Genomic DNA, 10,011 nt, shown 5'->3' on the forward strand with positions numbered 1-10,011 from the left:
TTATGTTCAAGGATCTCGAAAACGGCTCAACGATTTTCACGAATTTGGAACATAGTAGGTTTATGATATAAAATTAGATTGCACTAGGTCCTCATCCTTGGAAAAACTCGCTGAATGACATTGAAAGAATAATTCATCCTTGGCTGAAACAGCTGAGACTTTCGTCGTCTGTGGATAGTAAAAAAGTGAGTGAGCGAATGAGTATGTGAAAATCAAAATATCGCATCCCCGAAATTCATAAGATGACATATAGCCAGCTGTGAAATATGACACGATCATTTTAGAGAATTGTGTTCTGTTTATCAATAAATAATAATACGAGCGAAGCGCGGTGCCCCGATATTAATGAATAATAAGGCTAGGCACACACCGATTAGTTAAGACAAGACTAGTCACGTTAGTCACAATACTTCACATAGTTTGCTTATGCGCAACTCCACTGATTAATCATTGCAATTAGACATGTCTTCATGAGCAACTATGTGAAGTATTGTGACTAAACGGTCTTGTCTTATCTTGACTGACTGGTGTGTGCCTAGCCTGAGTAATAATATCCTTCACATTAAACTTTACCAGAGATATGAATTTTGAGACATAGAAATCAGATATACAGAGAAAAATGAAGAAATCGTTTGAAATTGTCACTCAAAACTTATAAAAATGTGATAAATTACTGGAAATATTTTAGATTTATCTTACCTCTCTCTGTCGTTTCCGTTTCTCAGCTTTAGGTCATCTTCCACTTTTCTGCTATTTCGGCGGCCGTCTTATATCGCACTACCTGGCTTTCAATCTGGCAACCTATGAAAAAGAAAACAGAAAATTTTATAATTTTCCCCAAATAATTGGAAAAAAATGTTCAATTTTGAAGTTTGACAATAAATAAAATAAATTTCGTATGGCTTTTGTGGTGGGGAGTTCCCTTTCGGGAATGTTCCACCGCCTGAATATATAATTTAAGCCGTCAATGGGACTTACGACTGTCATACTTCAGCCGGGACCGACAGTTTAACGTGCCCCTTCGATAAAACGGAGTGATCTGGTTGAAAAAATTTTGGTAATGAGAGGGGTTCGAACCCGGGATCTCTATGCTGCTACGCAAGCACTCTATCCACTAGACCACGGATCACTCATTACTAGATCACTAGATCACGGATTATTGGTTTGACAATAAAAGTTGTGTAACATTTAACTACCTTAACTGACTGTGTATCAACATAGAGAAAAGATAGCATAAAAAGATATGCCATGGTTTATAGAATTCAGTCAAGTTATGAAGATTTGTATCAAGTTGAGATGATACTGTGTCATATTGTTTGATACTGTATCATTATGGTGATATGCCATGGTATAGGAATTTATGACACTCCCAACACACCACTAATTAGACGTGTTAGGGTGTCTATGTTGCAAATGTGAGTGTTAACTGAAGCCGATAGTCCTAGTAGTTGTTTTTTGTGAAGCTATGTGACGCTGGTAGTCTCTCATACTGTGCCCTTCTTACACTCTTACCTCCCAACAACACACTAATAATAGACAGTGTATAGGGTGTCTATGTTGCAAATGTGAGTGTTAACTGAGGCCGATAGTCCTAGTAGTTGTTTTTTGTGAAGCTATGTGACGCTGGTAGTCTCTCATACTGTGCCCTTCTTACACTCTTACACTCCCAACAACACTAATAATAGACAGTGTATAGGGGTCTATGTTGCAAATGTGAGTGTTAACTGAAGCCGATAGTCCTAGTAGTTGTTTTTGGTGAAGCTATGTGACGCTGGTAGTCTCTCATACTGTGCCCTTCTTACACTCTTACACTCCCAACAACACACTAATAATAGACAGTGTATAGGGTGTCTATGTTGCAAATGTGAGTGTTAACTGAAGCCAATAGTCCTAGTAGTTGTTTTTGGTGAAGCTATGTGACGCTGGTTTTCTCTCATACTGTGCCCTTCTTACACTCTTACACTCCCAACAACACACTAATAATAGACAGTGTATAGGGTGTCTATGTTGCAAATGTGAGTGTTAACTGAAGCCGATAGTCCTAGTAGTTGTTTTTGGTGAAGCTATGTGACGCTGGTAGTCTCTCATACTGTGCCCTTCTTACACTCTTACACTCCCAACAAACACACTAATAATAGACAGTGTATAGGGTGTCTATGTTGCAAATGTGAGTGTTAACTGAAGCCGATAGTCCTAGTAGTTGTTTTTGGTGAAGCTATGTGACGCTGGTAGTCTCTCATACTGTGCCCTTCTTACACTCTTACACTCCCACAACACACTAATAATAGACAGTGTATAGGGTGTCTATGTTGCAAATTGTGAGTGTTAACTGAAGCCGATAGTCCTAGTAGTTGTTTTGTTGAAGCTATGTGACGCTGGTAGTCTCTCATACTGTGCCCTTCTTACACTCTTACACTCCCAACAACACACTAATATAGACAGTGTATAGGGTGTCCTATTTTGCAAATGTGAGTGTTAACTGAAGCCGATAGTTCTAGTAGTTGTTTTTGGTGAAGCTATGTGACGCTGGTAGTTTCTCATACTGTGCCCTTCTAAAGGTGCGTACAGATTTACGCGCCGCGAACATGAGCAATTCACTTTTAATCAGCTGATGCCAAGCTTTTTATATCTGTTTCTTACCGTTCCTGTAAAAATACAGAATAGTCGCTGATTAAAAGTGAATTGCTCATGTTCGCGGCGCGTATATCTGTACCACCTTTACACTCCCAACAACACACTAATAATAACAGTAGTCGACAGCTTGAGTTAATAGAGACACTTGCAACTTGAATTCCCTATACCATGTCATATCTTCTTATGTATCTTTTCTCTATGCTATCACCATAAATGATACAGTATCATATCACTTGATACACAACATCATATTTGATACAAAAATTCCAACTTTAATGAGTTCTACAAACCATGTGATATCTTCTTACGCTATCTTAATCTATGCTATCACCACAAAATGATACCGTATCACTACAATGTGATACAGGATCACACAACATGATACAGTATCGCAACACATGATACAGTATCATCTCAACTTGATACACAACATCATATTTTGATACAAAGCTTGCAAACTTTGAATGAAATCTACAAACCATGGGATATCTTCTTATGCCATCTTCTAACTAACCGTAACCGCAGTGTACTGTTATCACAGTAAATGATAATACTTAATGATACAGTACACCACACATGATAAGCGTATCATCTCAACTTGATACAAAACACCATAATTTGATACAAAACTTGCAAACTGATGAATCCTAACAACCATAGGGATATCTTCTTATGCTATTCTTACTGTAAGGTGTGATACAGTATCAACACAATATGATACAGTATCACCACACATGATACAGTACCAACACAATATGATACTTCTTCTTCTTTGCTGTGCCTTATCCATTAAATGGGGTCGGCATTCCCTTTCTCTTAGTCTGCCTCTCCACAAAGCCCTATCCAATACTTCCTCTCTCCTCCCGCAAGTCAGCCGCTATTCTATCTCCCCACCTCATCCTGGTCTACCTTGCCCTCTCACACCATCTAAAACCAAATCCTGTCCAACATAATCCTCCTCCCGTCGCTGTAAATGCCCAAACCACCTCATCCTTGTCTCCTGCATTTTCTTTCCCAGTGCCTCTGATCAATTCATTTCTCATTTTATCTCTTCTTGTAACCCCACACATCCATCTTAACATTCTCATCTCAGTCACTTCCATCTTTCGTTCCTGTTTGTTTGAAATGGGCCATGTTTCCGTTCATACGCATAGCTGGCCTCACACACTGATCTTATACACTTTTCCTTCATTTGACAATTCACTCTCTTATCACAAAGAACACCACTCATTTATCTCCAGTTCATCCATCCACCATTTATTCTATGCTGTATTTCTACATCAAGCCCTCCATCTCTCTGGTACACTTGAACCCAGGTACTTAAAACTTGCAACTGGTTGGAGTTGGTTTCCTTCAATCTGTAATGTAAACCTAGCGCCGCAGGGCAGGATGGTTTCTCACAGCTTGGCGTTGTTGTCATTTGAGATGGGTGTCTGGCTTGGAATGTTTCGGCCGCATTGCAGGATGACTGTTAACGGTTGCCGGAAGATCAACAGCTGGGTTTTTTTCGTTATTTTTCGTGATAGAGAAATTCTGATTGCAGATTCGTCCAGCGACCCCAAGTGTAGCCTGAAGGCTCAGAATGACAACAATGTTTTAAATAATTAAAATCATCATGAAAAGTCATGGTAGCACCACGTTTCTGGAAACTTTTTACTGGTGACTAGAGTAATTATTGACACACAAAATCAAAATAATCGTGAGAAAGAAAACTGGTGATGAACGCGAATAAGACCGCCACTCCATGTTCTATTGTCTCGGCTGCTTGGCTGAGCCTGGCTGGGGGGATCAAATAATCGACTGGATTGATCTTTCGTCTGTCCACCAGGCGGAACTACGCCGACCATTGCTGGGTGGAAGATGTTACTGCGGCCACTCGCATTCCCACCAACGCTGCTATTATTTGCTGTCTCAGCGCCTAGTCCGAGTCAGACAAGCATCCAGCCTGCACTGCGGAGCTAGGTTAAGGGTAGCCCATCATTGTTTCCCAATACCATGTACTCTGTTTTTGATCGGCTAATTTTCAGTCCCCTTTCCTCCAAAGTCTTCCGCTAGCTTACAAGCCTTTCTTCCAACCGATCTTTGGTAGGTTCACAGAGCACGATGTCATCTGCAAATAGCATGCACCATGGTGCTATATCAAACAAAATATGATACAGTATCAACACACTTGATACAGTATCACCACACATGATACAGTATCAACACATGTGATACAAAACACATACTTCGATAGAAAACTTCCAAGCTTTGAATGAATTCTACAAACCATGTGATATCATCTTAAGCTATCTTCCCTCTATGGTATCACCACACATGATACAGTATCAACACAACATGATACAGTATCACCACACATGATACAGTATCATCTCAACTTGATACACAACACCATAATTCGATACAAAACTACCAATTCTGAATGAATTCTACAAACCATGTGATATCATCTTATGCTATCTTTCCTCTATGTTATCACATAACCGTAGCCTGGTGACACCTCAACTTAAACATAACCAATAACCAGCGTAAACTACTTAACCGCGGTTAACTAACCGTAGCTTGCAGTGTGCTGTTTATCCTGGTCAGCCTTTTGTAACCGGAACTTGTAATCGCCGATCAGCTTGTTGGCCTCACGCTGCACCTCCTCAATGTCGTCCAAACCCGAGCTCAAGCCGCCGTCAACGCTTAACGGGCCGTTAGCTAACCACCCGGTTAGCGGCGCCGCCTCGGTTACGTGTGCGCTCTTCCTCTAACTCCAGTTTGACGCGGTTCAGTTCGTCTAGAAGTTCATTGCGTTGCTCGACGAATTTTTTTAGTCGTACGTCTGCAAGAGAAAGAGAGAAAATTAGATAAGAGATTGACATTATTCTGTATACATGAAGATAATTCATTTTTACAGAAACTGCTGGCTTAGTAAACTGAAGCTTTCTGTGGAAAAGTATCAAGCTCAAAGCTTTGACATATTCAGCTATTAAGTATAAATTCATCTCTTGTATTTATGTGATACAAAACCAAGTGTTCTTGGGAAAATTAATATAGTTACCTCATCCAAGGCTTATGTAATAATCATTTCAAATATCCAATGACAGGTATATAAATGAACTGAAAAATAGCTAATTGACCGAACGAAGTGAGGTCTAAGATTCAAGTCGACGGTTTGGCATTAAATGTTTTATGTTGCGCATTTACGGCGAACCGCGGTAATAGATTTTCATGAATTTGACAGGTATGTTACTTTTTAAATTGCGCGTCGACGTATATACAAGGTTTGGAAATTGTATTTTAAGGATAATATAAAAGGAAAAAGGAGCCTCCTTCATACGCCAGTATTAGAGCAAAAATCAGAATAGAATTGTTCATCATAAATCAGCTGTTTAGTGGACTATAATCATAGCCACCTCTAATAAAAGGCCCCGGCCTACGATATTGCAACGTCGCAGTGTAGGCCTAGAATCTAATACATGCTATCTTTTGCCTATAGTATCATCTCTCATGACACAGTATCAACACAATATGATACAGTATCATCTCAACTTGATACACAGCACCATAATTTTAAACAAAAATTGCAAACTTTGAATGAATTCTATAAACCATGGGATATCTTCTTATGCTTTCACCATAACCACCTCTAATACAAGGCCCCGGCCTACGATATTGCAACGTCGCAGTGTAGGCCTACATCTAATACATGATTGGTTAAAAGATCAGCTTGTGTATTTTAAAATCTTTTCCACCAATCATGTATTAGATTCTAGGCCTACACTGCGATGTTGCAATATCGTAGGCCGCGGCCTTGTATTAGAGGTGGCTATTCTATAATACTACCCGTTGAAAAACATCGAACATCTTGAAAATGTATGTTTCCATCAACGTTGTAGACAGTTGCAGCCAGACCTGATAACAGCGCTCACACTCACATTCCGGGACGACACGTCACGGTACGATAGGACAGAAAGCTCTATGTCATTTAGGATTTTTTTCTAGACATTTTAAATTGATAAATTATTATTAATTTTGAGAAAAAACTAACAACAGGTCAATGTAGCTTACTGAGCGCGAGGTCTACTGCTCACAGAACTACTAGTAAAAAGAACAGCTATAGTAAGGTCCACGTTATAATGGCAGGTTTCATCAGCATGGTATGCTGTCCTTGACTATCATTCTACAAAAGCTGATAGCGCTATCTCTTTCTCGCTTTGCTCTGTTGCCAGATTGTTTTTTAAAAATAATAATTTACAAAATATTTCATTTTAATTATGAAAATTCTATGGTATCAGCATAAATGACACAATATCACCTCACATGATACAGTTTCACCACACATGATACAGTATCAACACAATATGATACAGTATCAACTCAACTTGATACACAACTCCATAATCTGATACAAAACTTGCAAACTTTGAATAATTTTACAAATCATGGGATATATTTTTATGATATCTTTTCTCTATGGTATCACCATGAACGAAACAGTATTAAACAATATGATATAGTAACACCTCACATGATACAGTATCACCAAAATATTATACAGTGTCATCTCAACTTGATACACAACACCATAATTTGAAACAAAAATTGCAAACTTTGAATGAATTCTACTAACTATGGGATATCTTCTTATGCTATATCTTCCCTATGATTTTACCATAAATGAAAATTATCAACACAATATGATACAGTATCACACACATGATACAGTATCAACACACATGATACAGTATCAACAATATTATACAGTATCGGCCTCTGCGCTCAGGTTCCCCGAACCTTGCAGGGACTTCCCGTATTTAATATAGTGAGGTCCACGTTATAATGGCAGTGAATAAAGATAGGAGAACAGCGTTGTCGATTCTCTGCCTTAATTAATTATATTTCTGCATTGTCAAAAACAGATTTGGCATCGTTGCGGAGCTAGAAAGGATAGTGCTACCTGCTTTGGCGAATGATAGACAAGGATAGCAACATCTAAGTTAATCAAATACTGTCATTATAACGTGGACCTCACTATAGTTATGTATACTCCTATTAAATGGTATTTTTCTTTTTTCATTTTATATTGTATTTACTTTTTCTTCTATAACAATTTTTTTTCATTGTAATTATGTTTTTTGGCACAAATAAAGATTGATTTGAGTATCATCTCAACTTGATACACAACACCATAATTGAAACAAAAATTGCAAATTGAATGAATTCTACAAACCATGGGATATCTTCTTATGCTTTCACCATAGCCACCTCAATACAAGGCCCCGGCCTACGATATTGCAACGTCGCTGTGTAGTCCTAGAATCTAATACATGATTGGTGAAGAAGATCAGCTGGTATTTTAAAAAATCTTTCCCACCAATCATGTATCATGTTCTAGGCCTACACCGTTGCAATATCGTAGGCCGGGCATTGTATTAGAGGTGGCTATGCTATCACCCACCACACATGAAACATTATCATCTCAACTTGATACACAGTATGGTGCTTTTGGCCTATGGTATCATCTCCCATGGCACAGTATCAACACAATATGATACAGTATATCTCAACTTGATACACAGCACCATAATTTTAAACAAAAATTGCAAACTTTGAATGAATTCTATAAACCATGGGATATCTTCTTATGCTTTCACCATAACCACCTCTAATACAAGGCCCCGGCCTACGATATTGCAACGTCGCAGTGTAGGCCTACAATCTAATACATGATTGGTGAGAGATCAGCTGGTATTTTAAAAAATCTTTTCCACCAATCATGTATCAGATTTTAGGCCTACACTGCGATGCAATATTGTAGGCCGGGCCTTGTATTAGAGGTGGCTATGCTATCATCTACCACTATGATACAGTATCACTCAACTTGATACACAACACCATAATTTGCCAAGTTTGCCATAATGCTCCAAGTTGAAATACCTTATACATACTTTTTACAAATTAATCAGTTAACAAACTATGACATCATAAGGAATATCTACTTAGCATTGCACATGTTATATTGACATATTGTTTGGAGGTGGGGGTGGCGCATAGATACTCATTAAAGATATTTTTCATTTTGCAGAAATTTTTTAGTCAAAGCAGCCTTGGGCAACCAAGGATCTATCCTAGTAGGGACGTTTTCCAGAATGAATGTTCTCACCATAAGACAGCAATATATAAAAACTTAATCCTTTCTATTAATAAAAACTAACATTACCAACAATCCGTGCTCTCAATTACAACACTAAACAAAAAACTTACAAAGATATTGATGAATGGGTAAAAACTAGAATATTTTTCAAATAGACTTTTACTCATAAATTACACATAATAGATTGATTTGGTGAATACCTAAAATAAAATTGTGATTTTGTGAATTTCAACAAAGTTCTTTTTTTGTTTTCAGTCAAAAAAATCTTTCAATGATTTGAACTGACTCTTGCTAGCGATCAGACCCGTGTCTCTGCTAGCAATTACTGCCGGTAAAATGAGTACAACTGGGATTTCAGTTAATCTGTTATATCTAAATTATTTTTATTATTTCTAGATAGTATTATATTCTGAATTTCTGTATGATGTACCCAATTATTATGTGAATTTGTAATTGTATAAATCTTGTATATATGGCAAATAATTGAATTGATTTGATACAAAACTTTGAATGAATTCTACAATCATGGGATATCTTCTTATGCTATCTATCTTTTCTCTATGATATTAATGAGGGCATTTTACTCACCTAAAGACCCTGTGCCGACCTTTTCGAGGACCTCGCGACCTGTGAGGACACTAGCGCCCGTTTCGGTGTTTTCGGTGTTTTTGCTGAGTTTGCCATTATCACCTCCGCTATGATCATCGTCCTCCCCACCGACGAGTACTCCCCTCCCACTATCACGAGACCTTGTTCCTGACAGAAACAGATAAGAGAACTAGTTGAATATTACATCAGAGAACCGGGGTATCAGCTATCTTTTCTATGGAAGGCAGAGACAAGGCAGAGAATCGGCAACGCTGTTCTTCTATCTTTCTCCTCTGCCATTGTAACGTGGACCTCCTACAGCATTGGTATAAGTAGTTATTATGTGGGCCGTCCACTGGAACCGATTTCGTCCGAACTAGCATCGGCCGAAAACTACCGACTCGTCCGAACGATCCCCCAACAAAGAAAGCTATAGAGTCTTCCATTGCAACAGGTTCATACGTCCGTGCACGGCCGATCAAGTTTTCGATCCGAATTGAATGGGATTTTCCGGCTCTATCCGGTCGAAGTCGAGCTGAGCCTAAACTCAAAATTGTTTCACAGTCTTGTCTGTTTTTTGAACTTGTTCTGTTTTATAAAGTTTCACTATGGACAACGAAAAGTTTGATAAGTTTGGTTCAAGAGCA

At 38.4% G+C, this 10,011-nt stretch overlaps 1 long non-coding RNA gene across 1 annotated transcript; it reads right to left on the minus strand.

Annotated features, from left to right (window-relative positions):
• Positions 1-648: 648 nt before the first annotated feature.
• Positions 649-9,516, minus strand: LOC120355995. Its single transcript, XR_005573888.1, has 3 exons — positions 9,365-9,516; positions 5,191-5,461; positions 649-801 (listed from the first exon to the last, which is right to left on the minus strand). It is a non-coding gene; the product is annotated as an uncharacterized LOC120355995 (long non-coding RNA).
• Positions 9,517-10,011: the final 495 nt, after the last annotated feature.

Source organism: Nilaparvata lugens, unplaced genomic scaffold, assembly GCF_014356525.2.
Source record: "Nilaparvata lugens isolate BPH unplaced genomic scaffold, ASM1435652v1 scaffold5468, whole genome shotgun sequence".
In the NCBI taxonomy this organism is placed as follows: domain Eukaryota; kingdom Metazoa; phylum Arthropoda; class Insecta; order Hemiptera; family Delphacidae; genus Nilaparvata; species Nilaparvata lugens.